Source organism: Calypte anna, chromosome 13 (genome assembly GCF_003957555.1).
Source record: "Calypte anna isolate BGI_N300 chromosome 13, bCalAnn1_v1.p, whole genome shotgun sequence".
In the NCBI taxonomy this organism is placed as follows: domain Eukaryota; kingdom Metazoa; phylum Chordata; class Aves; order Apodiformes; family Trochilidae; genus Calypte; species Calypte anna.
In genome coordinates this window covers 13,838,964-13,855,088 of record NC_044259.1, presented here as the reverse complement: position 1 = coordinate 13,855,088, position 16,125 = coordinate 13,838,964, and the positions used below count along the sequence as shown (strand labels likewise).

Below are 16,125 nucleotides of genomic sequence, written 5' to 3'. Positions count from 1 at the left end.
CTACGGTTACAAAGCTGAAGCTCTGATTTATATTGAGCCAAGTGCAAGCTAAAAGCAGGCCTGGCTTTCCAGATTGCCTTTGGGTAGAAATGAACATATTTGCTTTAGCAATGTGCTCGGGTTGCTTGACAGGCCCTCAGCTTCGCATGACACCAGCTGCTTCCATATCAAATGCTGTCCACATAGTTAAAATAGAACTGATCATGTTTCCTGCTGGGGTTTGGGTTGTATAGCCCATGGCTCCTCCAGAACAAAGCTGCTGAGAATAAAGCAGGCACATAGCACTTTTGGAAGCCCACACACCATTTCTATTCATTTAAACTAACCTTTTCTCCTCCTTGGACACAGGGTATGGCATATGTCACTGTTGTAAGAGGTGTTTGTGAGAGCTTGAACAGTTTGGTCTTGATGATTCCTAGAGAGAGAAAGGAATCGTTAGACTAAGACATTTGTTTTTCATTCAAGAAACATCTGTGCAAGTTATTTAAGTTTATGCAACACTTCTTGCCAGCTCAATTTTCTAGGAAATGTTTTGGGTGTTGTGCAATTATTTCCCTATAAAAAGCTTCCTTTGACTGTAGAGTGATGGCTTAATTTAGGCAACCTGAATAATAATGGTTTAGGGAACTGGCATTTTTTTACTGCTTCAGAGTCCACACCTTACTTCTACAAACCCAACTAAATGACAGTTTTTAGCAGTATTCAGATTATTTGCACTTTTCATGAATGATTTAGGCTTTGTGTAAAAGCTCAGAGTCTGGAATAGGTTTTTTGTTTCACCATGTTTTACAGTGCAGTAGGTAGGTCCCTATTCTGAGCTTTGTGTTGGTACTGCAGCCCATGCAAGGGGATGGCAGAACCCTGACCACTGCAGCTCCTCCAGACTTGGTGATACCATTGGATCAGTACCATGAGCCCTGCTGGGGGAACCAGAGCTGCTGGTATAGACTCAGACTCTCTCCTGGATAAGCTGCCCCCAGCTTATCTGGGGAATTGCTCAGAGACAGGGACTGGATGTAGAATTGAAAGTATTTAAAGACACCCCAGCTCTGCCCACTGCACAGCAGCCCTCCGGCCTCTGCAAGAGCCATGAAAGGCCAAAATGACTGAAAATGACTGAAAATCTTCATGTTGGCATCAGTGCCAACTGCATCCCCCTGCTCCTCTCACACCACACAGCATTAACACCCTGCTCCAGCAGCACTTCAAAAGAAGTCACTGGAGATACTCAGCTTCTCAGGTGACACGAGAGGGAAGAGCCCTGCCCCAGTATGAGCAGAAGGTGGCCAAAATCCCCGTCCGTAAGATGCTCTCCTGCCTGATCCCAGGCCTGCCCACCTCACAGCCCTACAGCAGCAGTGCAAAGGGAGCTGGTGTCACCCATCTCTGAGGATCAGCAGCTGACCCTGTGCCTACCCCAGACCCCTCAGGGGAATCACACAGCACTGGCCTGACAGCCCAGGGAAGGTGCTTCTGGTCGGATCCTGACACCACCAACATGAGGCCATGAGGCTGTCTCCCTGCTGGCTCAGACAGACTCCTCTGTCAGGAGGCAATGAGCTAAAAACATCCTCTGGCATGTCAGTGAAACCAGAGATGAGAGAGCTTTAAATAATGCTTCCCTCAAGCAAACAGTCTCCAGGAGGCTCCAGGGGGCTCCTGGGTTTCTTGTTTAATTGTACAAGTTCAGATCTCACCCACTGGCTCCAGCTTTGCCCACTGGCACGGGGGCAGCCCAGGCAGTGGCAGAAGCCCCAGTATGGATCCCTACAAACATGAGCCCAGCTGAGCAACGCTGGTGGAGCTGAACCAGTACAAGATTTTTAGGCCAGAATTCACCGTGAGCACAGATGGGAGACAATAAGGTGCCTGGAGGAGCATGTGCTGCTATTCCTGTACAGCTGGAAGCAGCTTTCATGGCACTAGAGATCAAACAAGGTGCCAGGGCCAGGGCATGAAGCTCAGACAGTCACCTCCGTGTCCACTGCAGCTTCTCCATTGCTCAGCAAGAGCACAGCCAGCCCAGGGACCTTGCATGCTGTGGGACACGAGTCCAGGGCAGCTTCAATTCCCTTCTGGACCCAGCACTTTTGATGACATTACAGGGCTATATGGCAGAAGCACCAGATCACCAGGCAGAATATGCTGTGGGACAGCCATCCAGGGCACACCTGGGGGACAGGAGATGACAGAAGCTATAGCAGAATCACACTGCTTTGTATAGCACTGGAGAAAAATATTATGCAGGCTCTGGCAGAGCTACACCAGATTCCTGCTTGCTTCTGAGTACAACTTAGTTATTTCTATGGGGCCATAGACATCCCATTTCAATGTTTCCCCATCTGAGGACACACTTTCTCTTTTGCCCTACTAAAACTAAGTTAATCAGCCAAGTGAAACAAAGAGGATCTGGGAGAGAAAAGATTCTTTTTCCATTTTGGTGGTTACTAGTATATTAATGACATCCCATGCTACGCTAGATGCTATAGCAGTCACAAGTTATAAAGTGCTGCTCACAAAAATTCCTTATCCACAAGGATGGAGGGGCACATGTAATAGGTCTGCTTTGGGGACAGCAGGAATCAGAACTTGCTGCAGAAAGTGCAAATGTAACAGTGCAGGCACTGACAGCAGGGACAGCAAGTCAGGGCTGGAGCCTGGGATAGCAAAGCTGTGAGTCACACACAGCTCCGTGTGCTGACCACACAATTCTCATTTCTCCTGAGCCTGCTGGGACCACACATTCACCTCATTTGGAAGTTGTGTCCCACATGAAGCCTGGAGGTGGCTAGACTGCTCTCTTTCTTTCTTTGGCCTAGTTAACTGAAGCTGCCTTATGACTCACAGGAAAGTCATCATTGTGTTCTAGGGTGGAGCAGAGAATTTATGTGCTGGCTGAATAGCATACTGTGATATTTTCTACTCTAAAACAAACAAACAAACAAAAAAGAAAGAAAAAACCCACAAAAACAAAACTGTGGCTTGACTTACGAGTTAAAGCTGAGGCTCTGCTCCATTATTCACTGCAGGTATCCATGGGGGAATGAGGAAAAAATCCTCCAGCAGCCAGCAGTGAAAAGAAAAGCTGGAATTCCATTCATCCCTTCCTCATGCACAGCTGGGCTGGGACAGGTAGGGGAAGTTGCTGGCTCCTGACACTGTGTGGCTACCAAGTTTGCTGATAGATTTGTACCAGAGCAGAGCAGCTCAGCACTGCCCCAGTGTTCCATCTCTCCATCCAAGCACTAACTGAGGAAGTGGTAATCCATGGAACAGTGAGCCTGTGGGGGTTTCCCCAGAGCCTGCAGGAAATCACTTCCTCTAGCTTTGTTACTGTATAGCATCCTAACTGCAGAAACAGTCCTTTCCAGGTTCTTGAAATACCATTCCTGCCATGGCACCAACACTTGTCCTTAGGTTCCACATAGAGGACCCTCAAGCTCCACCAAACACAGCCAGTGGGATGTGCATGTGCAACTGGGATGCCAAAGGTACACACAGCACAGGCTGCAGGTGTATTAGGACACCCAGGGTGCTGCCTTTACTCAGATCTGTGTGTACCCTGCAGGTTACAGCCATGGGCTCCAGAGCCTTCATGCACTTCAGCTCCCCAGGATCTCCAGTCTCCATGTGTCAGGCAGCCAGGGCTCCAAATCCTTCCACATTCTTGTAATGCTCTGGCATGCAAAGAAGTAGGGCAGGGCTGGGGCTTTTTATAGGGAAGAAAGGAAGCAAATGACCAGGATCTCTGTTTGACATGAATCTACTTACTTTAACAAGTATGGAGCCTCATGATTTCAAGAGGAAGCTTAGCATGTCTTAAAATAAGCTCGAGGAATCTTTAATGTCGGTATTAAAAAGGGATTTAGTCACTTGGTTCTAGGAACTCCAGTTTGAGTCAAGTGTCCAATATCTGCTGGCAGTTCAGCTGTTATCCAAATATGGGGAGATAAAGCCAGGATTTTCCAGCCCTGAGAAACAGCTGTACTCAGAAGTGGCATGTAATACAAGGGATAAAATTAATTCAGGCTCAGAGAGCCATTCCCAGCCACTGGATGAAGAGCCTGACTCCCTAGAAAGGGTCCCCCAGGCTGCATGGAGCACACCCCACTAGGCGGCCCTCGAGCCACACCAGGAGGGACCTGGATCAGGGCTGGATCAGGGCACCTTCAAGGCAATCAAAAGGTGATTTGAAAGAAGAGATGTTGAGATGACTACAACATGCACCACAAGCCATAATCCCCCGAGCACGTGCAGTCCTGCACGCTGCCCAAGGACACCAACATCCCACAGACTTCACTGCCACAGGAGCCATGCACAGGGAGTGTTTGCAAATGCTCACCATCTCATCAGGGATGTATCTTAACTAATTCCATTATTAACTCCTTATGGTGCTTTTTCCTATATTAAGGCTAATGTTGCCCTGATGTTCTTTCCCTTGCCACAGTCTGCTCTTTACGATGGACAAACTCATCTTAAATTCAACAAAGAGTTTCAAGCATGAAGCACAGGATGTGCATTTCCATGGCCATGCCCATCTCCATGCTTGAAAGTCTTTGCTAATCCCAGAGGGACCCTGTCCTTGAAATCCAGCATAACTTTCTGGCCTTTCTGCACAGCATGTATGGAGATGCCCATGGGAATTCCTTACAGGTTTTGAGATACAAATCTAATATCCCACCTGCTTGGTTTCAAACTCCTAGTGCACATAAAATGAGCCTTTGAAATAGAGCTCTGCTTATTTTCAACATATCTTGGCCATTGCAAACCTGCCCTTCTCCCAATCCAAGGCACAGTTCTTTTAAAAAAATCATTCCACAGTTTCAAATTACCACAAATTTCTCTGCAATCTAACTGGTCAAAAAACAGGATCCTTAGTGCATGGAAAGAGAAACAAAATATATTTTTTTCTCACTTTCTACAGCAGCCTTGCTGTTCACACCCCAGGAGCATCAGAGAAGCCACTTGCAAATCAAATATTCACATCACCAAGTAACTCACAACTAGAAAGCTCACTACTGAACTGACAACTTCCCCACTTAGCCATATGGCACAGAAGAAATGCAGCTCTAGACTGAACTTTGAGAAGGGGCTTTGAGAAAGCCTCACTCTTTGCAGTCCTATGATGATATCACTGTTAAGCCATGTAAGGTGGTGCCACAAGATACCCAAGGGTCTAGCAGACTCTGCCATAGCTTGAACACCTCTGTGAAAATGAGTAACACCATCAGGTACATGCAGACAGCTTGCAAGATGCATCACCTCCTGATTGAAGATTGTTATCCTGTGTATGTATTTGAGCCTGTTTTCTAAGTAAAAGATGTGCTGGTACATTAATATGATGCTGCAGTTCAGGTCTGCCTCATTTTTAAGCCTAAGTTTTAAACAGTTCTCCTCCCCCCTGCACACTCTTTATAATGCAGTATATTTCAGATCCAGCAGACGCTCATTTCGTTCCTAAAACAGATTGAATGGGTTTTCCATGATCTAAACACCTAGCAAAAGGGCTCCATGCAGCTTTAATACTTTCCTAACCCTGTGTTAAATTCGTCCCAGTGCTGCATATAGCATAATTCTGTAGCCATGTCAACTATTCAGGTAATGCTAGAATGTCGTCACTATGGTTTGTGTCAACAGCATGATCTTTATGTACCTTGTAATCATTCTGGTGTTGGGTTGCAAAGGTCCTTGGACTCTTCATTTGGCTGAGTCTAATTCTGTCCTCTTCACAAAGATCTAGAGTTACACTCAGTAAAGGTTGACATTTACACGAGACACTACGACTGCCAGGATGAGTCACCAAGGTAAGAACTCAGCTAGAAATTCTTTCAAGGGCGTGAGCCGCACGGGGCCGACGTTTCCGCTGCTCTGTGGTACAAAACCTCTCTGCTCACCAAGGCAAACATGGCCAGAGGGGCACATCATGTGGAGCTCAGCAGGACTCAAGAACAGGATCTCAGGAATCTAAAAACAGAGTTCACGAAGCCTAGAGCAAGCCTTCATACCTCTTTTCTCTCTGGCGTATCTTTTTTTCTTCAAGTTGTCTCAGAGCGACCTTCCAGTGCTCTCTTGGAAGCTGAGGGACCTCCTCTCACTGTCCCTGCTCACTGCACAGCCACATGTGCCAGACAGCTCTGCACTCACACAGAAGCTCACTGTGACCATCACATTAAATCAATCAGTCGTAGCAGGGCTGGTAAGTGTTGCAGCCAGAGTCCAAATGCTCTCAGCACAAACGCACTCTGCCCTTTAAAGCAGCACCTGCCATCATGTTTAGCACATTTTAAAGTCTCCTGATTTACTAAATATCCTGAGCCCCAGTGTCATTAGGTCTCAATCAAAAGCAGACAATTCAGACTAAAATAGTTACTGTTCTGGTGTTGAAGCTTATGAACCTTTCATCTGTTCCTATGAACTCTTCCTTATCAAAACCCAAAATCAACAGTGAAAGCGCTCCACACACAGAAGCAAAATGAAATGGAAGGACAACAGAAATCGAGATGAGAACAGAGTATCTACCATAAACTGTTTATCTACAAACCAGGGTTTGCTGCAAGCAATGTGGATTTCAAGGATGGCTTCTGGTTTAAACACCTAGAGCAGCCATGCACCTGAACAAGAAATCTCTGCTTTGGCAAGAGGTTAGCCTGGCTTCCCTTGAGCACAGGCAGCACCATTCATACAGCTTCCTGTACTCACCATGTGAACACTGCCTGCTTGGCAGGTTACCTGGCATCAGTCCAGTTTCACTTGCAACTTTGACAGCCATCACCCTTGGCCATGATCTCTGCCGTGGCAGAAGGTCTTAGGAGTAATCATCACACTGAAGAATTAATGCCATGCAACGGAGTAAGTGTCTTGAGCACAAAGTCATAAGCTACTGCTATTCCTGTTTAGTGCTAAAGTTCAGAGCCTGGTTTATCAAGGCTGGAAACTTGTCAGAAGCTGTTCCTGTTCATTTCAGTAGACCAATCTCTCCAAGATCTCACTTCTCACTCTAGATGATGTGTGTCCAACTTTTCTGAGCAAGCCTCCTGGAGCACCTCGCTGTGCTTTGATCTCGAACTACAGTCTGTCACAGTCCCACCTCTGAGCACTTCACTTCATCTTTTGTTTCTGTGCATGTCTTGTCTGACTCCAAACTGATCATGGACTTGGAGGTAGAGTCAAACAACCAAGAGTGATACCTTCTCTACAGGATAATCAAGCCTTTTACTATGCAGAACAAAGGGGGACATAAATTCTCCAATGCAGTTTTGTTAATGCTGTTTTAGTCATACGAGGTGAGCTCCAAAGCTCAGGAACACCTTTCACAGTCTCCATGTGGCTCATTTTTCACCATCCTTTTAAACAGAAAAAACAAATCAGCCAGTTTGACAGGTCCTGAAAGATGACTGTACTGACCATTACCTGACAGACTGCAAGGGGGCAACGCAAGGAGCATCACAGGCATCTGTGGTGGACTACAGCCAGGGTTGGTTTGTGGTGGGAACCCAGGGCAACTGAATAACATTGGCTTCCCATACACTCCTCCTGCATCCAAGGGCTTGAGATTATCCAACAGTCCTTGCATCATGGCACAGCCCTGTGCTTTGCCACATGACATAACCTTGGACAGGAGCCATCCCTGAACTGCTTGAGGGACACTTATAGCTTGAGAGCAACAGATAGAACTATGAAGGCCATGGGTGGTACAAGTACATGTGTGACTGCATTGCTGGATCCCAGCCAAGGGTAACATAGTGCAGGTTTAGATGAGACACACAGTGACATGTTCTCAGCAGAGATGTTTAATGCCTTACAGCAGCTCATTGTCACATGTGGCTGCGTGCTACTGTCACATGGCTACACAGGTCAAATCCAACCAGACTGCAAAATATCCTTCACTGTAACCCGTTAGAACTTGTTTGAAGAGGGGCAGAAAGAAGCAAAGACAAAGAACAGATCTCAAATAAATAAATGTTATGGCCCAAATGTATATGCAAAGCCTCTGACCTGTCTGAGATAAAAAAATCCTAGCCTGCTGAGGTGCCCCCATATCTCTACCCTATGCAGCTACCTGGATCTCCATAAATGTGACTCCAAAACTTCATAGCAGTCAGCTACAAGACCCTAAGCTTGAATCTACTCTACCTATTGTGTTACAAATGCTGTGTTTACCAAACAATACCATACAGAACCAGGATTCAAGTGCAGGATTCAGACCTTAACGAAACCTCTTTGTCCGCCCTAGAGCCCTGTTCAGGATGTAAATAACTTTAGCCTTAAAGAGAGACTTCTTACCTGACAAGCCATGACCACTCTCATCTGGTTCCTAGCAGGCAACAAATACAAAGCAAAACTGCCACAAAGGCAGTGGTTCAACAGGCAAGAAGCTCATAAGGGGACAGTTACAGCGACCTTAGCAACTGACCACTGAACAACAAACAGCTTTGTAGCCATCTGCCAATACCTTAAGGCACTGTTTGCATTACTGCAGACATAGGTTCAAACATAGGACTTGGCTATATGTGACAACATTGGCTACTGGGCAATGTAGAATGAGGTTCTGAATGTGATGCTGCAGGTGCTGACAGGGGGAGAGGGTTGGCTTAATGGATGAGGAACACAAATTTCAAGGCACCCTTTAGCAAGTCAGCAACTCAGGAGTATTGCATCACACCAAACAGAGCAGCAGGGGACATATTGCTACAGCCAGAAGAAAGTCAGTTCAGTTATTCCATGCTTTTTCCTTGCTGGCAAAGCAGGTTGAATTCCTTCCTGCCAGCTGTAGCTCAAGGCAAAGGGACGTAGGAGCACTATCCTAGGAGCATGTGACAGCAGCACTGCTGCTGCTCCAAGTTATTTATCAGGACTGGCATTTTTACTGATACAGCTGTGCACGAGAAACAGCAACATGAGATCATGAGCCTGAAGTGCTCCACTGAGAAAAATCCCTTGTGCTGTGGTAAAAGGGAAAGAAAAATAAAACTTCTATTAGTAAGCTACCAGCGACTACTTTTTTTGCATCAATCCAGTGCTACAGAAGGATGTGGCAGCTAGTTCAGGAGGTATCATTTTTACCTTAAGTACCAAGGGTTTTCTTTAGACTCTTCCATCCTAACGCAGAAAAACCTTAATGTCACCATGGACTCAGGTTTCCTGGGTCACTTGGGTCTTTTACAAAGGTCCATATCAATAACCTTGGCTAAATGTCTCCATGCTCTGACAGTGACCTAAGCCTACTCCCAAATACTAAGGATGCTTTTCCCTGGCACATACCACTTGCTCTCCAACCAGCACATGCTCAGTTCACAAAACAGCCATCACCCAGTTGTAAGGAAAAGGAGAGAGTTTTAACACACTGATTTATGTTTGTCTCTACAGGTTCCTAGGGTAAACCTGAAGGCTAAGATTCCTTGCAAGTCTCAGCATCCTGGCAGGGCCAGAGGAATGTCACAGTGAGTGCAAACATTGTGGGGTCAAGTACACTCAGTCTCTGTCTCCATCCTGCCCTGTTTATTTTTGCACACACACTGGGAAAAATTGTAAAGTCACCAGTGGTTTGCTGACCACTGGTTCCTCAACCAGTCTAGTCTCTAGAAGCCATTCAGTCCACCAGATTTACACCATTATCTATTGATCTTCAAAGCAGAGGTTACCCATTTTTAAGACTATTATTTATAGTATTTTAGAAATATTTTCCAAGGATCTGCTCAAGCTGATCCTTGGTCACTTCAGCAAGTGATCGAGGCAAGGGTCATCATGACTATCAAGATCTGGACCCTGAGATCTGGAAAAGGGCTTTCTGGCTTGGAACATCTCCTAGCTAGAACTGCTAAGAGAGCTGATAGAGCAAGTGACAGGGCTGGAAAGGCCCAAAGGGCCTTAGCCACTTGCCAGCCTACTTCAAAAATTCCATTCAGAACAGATAGTTGATTTAGAGCACTTATTTGGTCAAGAGCTTGGGAACTTGGACAACCTAGAAACAGACTTACATCTGAAGAGCAGATAACTTGGGTTATTTAAGAGAAAGGACAGATTATAAAAAAGACTAATGCCAGCAAGACAAACCCAAGCACTTCCTCTGTACATTTATATCTAAATCAGACAGATAGAAGTGCACATCAACACTTCACCAAGGAACAAGGGCATTATCTCACACTGCAAATATGCGATCATCAAGTTGCCTTTCTTTCTTAATCAGAGCCCTTACTGTAACTTCTGCATCAGCTGAGCTTTAAAGGAGGATGGCAAGCCAAAGTACCAAAGCTCCTGCTCATTTCTTTACCTTCAGCCTCAGTGTAGTTACCACACACACCCCACAAGCCAAGAAGGGGTAGACCTGGGATCAACTAAACCAGGTGGGGATCTCTGCAGAAGGTGACAACTACTGGCAAGCAACACTGATCACAAAGGCTACAAGATGTGGGGAATTAATTGGCTGACAGCCATAAAACCAGAAACACCAGTTATCAGCTCCTCTTTCCACTAACTTGGCATTCACAGTCCAGGGAGGCATTTCCTCTTGGAACACTTGAATGGAGATTCTCCACAGGGTATTTATTAGGCTGGCGCATGAACAACAGATAAAAGACTCTAACATATTCTTCTGTTTCAAGGTAAAGTGCCAGCAGCACAGCTGGGTTTCTGCATATGAGAAATGCAAGCTATGAAAATCACTTTTCTTTGCTATATAGATGCAGAGTCCCTTGGTGAGCTTGACTGGGGCTGCCTGTGGAAGCACACCTGTGTTTACAAAGGTAAAGGACACAGATGGTCTAATGACACAGCTTGTTCTGCTACTTCTTATTCTGAATTAGATTTTGAGTTTTCTTGCTCCACCAGAAACCATTTTGAGGCTGAAACACTGGTTCATTTACAATTCAAAAAAGCCAGCATGCTTCTTTAGTGATACAATCAAATATAGTAATTGGTAAACAGTGCAGACAGACAAAAACACTTACATTAATTACTCTCATTTATTACCTATAAAGGAGCCTGAAGTAGAAACCTCTCACAGTAACCTCCCTTAGTACGTGGTGTCCACTGGAATAGATGTTTTTCCTGCATTTCTATCTTGATTTAAATGCATAAGCAAGCTGAAAGTCTACAAATGAAAAAACCTCCAAAACTCACAGCAGATGCAGTTAGAATTAAATCAACTTATTGCAAGTAAAATAAAAATATGGTCATGACATCACCTTCTTCACTGAAGGGTCTATCATTCTGTAATAACTGCTTCAGTGAGGAAATACTTATGTCAGCCATTTAACACCAAGATTTCCTCCCCTAGGGTCTACAGAACATAAGAGCTACCAAGGGTCAGTTAGTGGTATTTGAGTGTCGCATTCGTGCTACTCCCACCTCGCAGGTTCACTGGTACAGAGAATATGATCTGATAACAGATTCTGCTGATTTCAGAATACTCCGAAAAAGTAAGTATTGCTGTGTCAGCTTGGTGTACAGTAATTTTACTGGGACAGTGGAAAGACAGGAACAAGAACTGCTATAAAAATCAGGAGATAAAATGGGTTCATAGAGGCAGAGCATCTGTAACCAATGGTTTCTTTTCACAGTGTATTATAACTACTGATGAACCCAGTGAAAAAAAATTTAAGTATATATTTAAACAAGTTGTCACACTCCCAGTCATAGCTCCAGTGGGACAAATTCAGCAACTAACTCTGAAGTCAGTGGAGCTCTTTTTAGATCACTTCAATGGGGAAGTGTTTTTGTACCATCAGACTCCTCAGCCAAACCTGAGATTCCCCTCTCAGGATGGCATTTCTCTTGATGGACAGCAATGGAGATGGTCCCTTCTGTAAATGGGGTAAGAGTTGAGGTGGGAAAGTGTCCTGATTTGGGCCAGGATAGAAGGAAAAGAAGGCAGAAGGTCTTTCTTCCTTTCTGGCATTATAATAATTTCTTTTTTTTTCTCTCTTATTTTGAGCAGAGGCTTGTTCATCAGCAGTTCCTGGTAAGTACACTGCACTCTTTTTGTTAGATATCTGTCTCATCAGTTAATTATACCACACTTAGTGTTTCCCATCTCATCCAAGATAAAACAAGAGCCAGAAGATAGCATCCAGGGTCAGGCTGAGAGCTTTCAAGCTCTTATTTTTGACACAAGCAATTGAAGGGCCCTGATTTTTTCCACAACATGATAAAAAAGGTATCACCCCTTTTACATCCAGTCAAGGAAGAGTACCCTATGTGTTAAGGGAAAACATATCAACCATTCTGACCTGTAATCTTTCCTGGGGTTTAAACTGGTACAAGAGAAGATAGAATTTAGCAAAAAAACTTGTGCATTGTTTCTCTAAAGTCACAGGAAGAAAGATCCTTCCTTCACCTCTGCTCTTCTGAACTCTTTGTGTTTGTATGCCCTTCATCCCACCTTTTTTGGGCTTAATTGCTGCCAAGCCCCATCGCTAGGCTTCTTCTGCCCCCCCCTTCTGCAAGGACCAGTTCCTACAAGTTAATATTTGGCATTTCTGACACAATAGCCTGCCCGAATTTGTCATTTCAGAGGAAGTCTGCACCCTGGTTATTACAGAAGCTTTTCCAGAGGACTCTGGCATGTTTAAATGTGTTGCTGAAAATGAATTTGGATCTGTAGCATCCAGTGCACGTCTCTCTGTTTCCCCAGGTAAACACATCCTTCAGGCAGAGTCAGAAATACTTGCCAAGCTGAAGCGAGACCCAAACACCTACATAGGCTCAAAAGAAGTGAAATCCCCCCAAAATTTAGTCTGCTGGAGACCTCTCACAGCTGGATGCAAGTTGTTTTGCATCTCTGCTATTGGCCCCTCTTCTTGGATGAGGAGATGGAGATGTTCTTTCTCATAGAGGAGTCTCATACCTGTGGGGACCCCAGCTTAGCCCAACACACTGGCTGTATCTACACCTTTTTTATGGGAACACATGGTTTGCCTGCCTTGTGCAGAAAGCCATCTCCAGACAGAACAGCAGCCTGCACATAAACCAAAGCCCCCAGCCCTGGTGAGATGCCAGGTTTGGGTAATGCTGCTCTGTAGGTTTTGGTCTGTGCAGGTTGAGTACAGACACACCAGCACATCACACTGTACTGGTGAACCACCACTGCTTTCTACCTCACTTGTGAACAATTCTGCTTCCAGGAGCAAAAGAACTGGAAAGCTTTGGAGGTTCTTCCCACAGGCCAGCTGGGCCAGCCACCATGAAGAAACCCACCTTCCCTAGGACCAGCCAAATGGGAACCAAGGACCGAGATGCAGCTGGGCTACTGTCCTACAGCACAGAGACACCAGGGCTGGGCAGAGGAGCTGAACCCACAAACTTTGGCCAGATGAACTCCGAGAGTGAAGCTGCAGATTTTCATGGAGCTTGTGAGAATTCCTTTCAGGCTTCACCCCTGCGGTAAGACAAAGAGAAAACCCCATCCCTGTTAGTTGTACTCAATACTTAGGGGAGGATCTTTAGAGCAACCCTGAAAAATACAACTGTGCCCCATGCAGTAACAGGGAACACACGCAGTAACCTGGGAACATGTAATGCCAACCCAGCTACAGAATGGCACAGGGTCCATTTGGCAAAGTATAGAATTATCTAAAGGCTGAGGTAAGTGCCTCATGGCATTTTCAGAAGCATCATCCCAAATAATTAGCCTCTAGAAGACCTTTGGGGACTCAGCAAACCCTGAGGCAGAGATCACAGTGACAGAGAAATTCTGTTGGCACCACCTTCCTCTGTAGCCTTGGCCAAGGGCCATCACCTCATATTTCTGTTTCCCAGCCTATAAGGCTGGAAGAGAACTCAAGATCTTTTAATTGTGGTGCTGATTGCACCTGCAAAGTGCTCCATGGAGGAAAAGTAGTGAACTAGTGACCCTCTGGACAGAATGAAAACAGTCCCAAGATATGGTAGGGACAGTCCTTGCCCAGGAGATGGATATTTTCCCACAAGAATAAAGTGTTCCCTTTCAAAACAGGACTTAATCCAATTTCTGTCCAATTGCAACTCTCAGATAGCTTTGTGCTTATTGCATTATTATTTTGTTTAACTGTTCCATAGAAATAAAACAAGCTAGAACACACATCTTAACAATTCCATCCCAGACTTTGCAGTGTTTCTCAGATGTTCATAGGTAAGCAAAGACCTCACATAGTGACAGTTCAAAGGAACAAGCCCAGCACCAGAGGAGTTTCCTCAGCTCTGTTTGGGGAGGGCAGAGCTACGGGGCAGCCGTGTGCCTCCTCCTCCAGCCAAATGCCAGCCCTGCATTGCAGTGATAGTTACATCGTGTGTAAATGGCTGTCCCTGACAGAAAGCATTCTCTCTGCTCTGGATTATTTTTGGATGCACTCTGCAACTTAGCTAAACTGGTTATTTTAACAGTTCTGAACATCCTCTTCCAAATTCACTACAGGAAAGATCAGTATGAATTTCAGTACCAATTTCTCCATGGGCAGAAGGTTTTTTTTGCTAGATCACTCATTAAAACTCAGTTTGCTTCAATAACCTGTAGACCACAAGGAGTTAGCTCAACTAAGCTCTGCCAACTAGTTCCAAGCCCTTTCATGAACTCCAGGCTTGCTCCAAGGAAATCAGCTGGGACCCTAAGCAGATCCAGTTGGACAATCAAATCCCTGGCTGGAGCAAACTTTTTTTTTTTTTCCCCTCTGGCATAATTGCTAGAAGGGCAGCAGAAGCCTTTTACTAGTTGTCCTTTTAGAACAGGCCTAGTTTCTCTATCCTCTCCAGGCTTCTCAAAGGCAGTAGGAAACATGGATTTTGTCATTTCTTCCAAGCAGCCTGTGAGGAGGCTCTGTAAGATAACACTTGTTGCTTAGGATGACTACTTGTGAAGTCCATTGACTGCAGCAGTGCCAGTGAGCTATGGTTACATTTTTATTTTTATGTAGTTGTGGTTAGTTTGAAATGCAGCACCTGATGTCCTGCATGAAGGGATATAACAGACCACCAAAATCAACTATGTAATAGCTATTAAAACTGTGGGCAATATAAGGCATTAAGCAGTGTGCAGAGCTGCAGGGGCTGTCAATTGACAGCAATGCTGAACCAGATTTTGGAAGGCATTTAGGTGTCCCAAGATAGAGAAAAAGATTGCATTTCTTGATATATTAATCTATAAGCATTTAAATACCTTTAAAGCCCATAGTCTTATTGCCATGTGCCTTGAAACATCATGACTGGGACACAACATTGTAAATGTTGCTGTTACCTCAAATTAAGCAATCATCTCTAATTACAAGCTGTGCCATAACTGTCTCGTTAGGCAGATTTAGCCACATAACTCTGTCATGTAGTGACTGTTGCAACTGTATTAACAAAGACAAAAGAAAACGCCAACAAAGGCAGCAATGGCAGAACAAAGCTGTTACTGGGTATAACTACAAAATTAATGAAGTCCTTGTACTCACACTTCTCCAAATTATTGCTTAGTAAGAGACACTCTACAAAAGCTAGAAAATACAATTCTAGAAGGCTGCTACTACCAGCTACTCCTTTCTGAGTCCTTTATATCTGAAGCTTACAGCATCCTTCTCAACAGCAGAACAAAACCTACACTGATTATTAATTTTATTAAAAGAACTTCAGCCAAGCCAAAGAAGAAGCTTCAAGCACTAATTATACTGCCAGGTATATTTTTAGGTAGCTTCTAAGATTTATTAATAAATAAGCAAAAGATCTTTAACTTTTTTCCCAGCCATTTCTTGCTGTATGACTCAAGCAACTAGGAGAACCCGATCAGGCACTTGTCACCATTCATAGAAAGTAAACTGAAGCAGCACAGAAAATCTGGTCTCTAACACCTCGCAGTCCTGGTCAGAGTACTATTAAGTTACCTTAGCACAGGCCGTGAGATTTATTCCTCTGCCTTTATCACTTCAGCTTCTAGTTCTTTCAATTTGATTCCTGCCTTCTGGATCTCACGTTATTCTATTCCTTCGCTTTCACACGTCGTCCTGGTTGCATCCAGGCTTTGAAGTACTTAAAGTTGTCCTTTAATTGATACCTTGCAGCCGATTGCAGCTCTGAAACACGCTCACTGCTCCCTCATTGAAGTCGATGAGGAGCCAGGAGGGGTAACTGAGCACAGCCTGACCTTTAACAGGCTCCCAGCTTCCTACAGGGCAAATG

The 16,125-nt window shown here is 44.8% G+C and overlaps 1 long non-coding RNA gene across 3 annotated transcripts in view; it reads right to left on the bottom strand.

Annotated features, from left to right (window-relative positions):
• LOC115599061 overlaps positions 1-16,125 on the bottom strand; it is a 46,578-nt gene that overhangs the window by 23,076 nt on the left and 7,377 nt on the right. For 2 of the 3 annotated variants that reach the window (XR_003988116.1, XR_003988117.1), the window contains exons 1-3: positions 15,831-16,034; positions 13,195-13,375; positions 327-415 (exon numbers count right to left, since the gene is read on the bottom strand). This is a non-coding gene — a long non-coding RNA (uncharacterized LOC115599061). Of the gene's footprint in view, positions 1-326; positions 416-13,194; positions 13,376-15,830; positions 16,035-16,125 lie in introns of those variants that run through there. The other variant, XR_003988118.1, reaches the window with a different exon arrangement.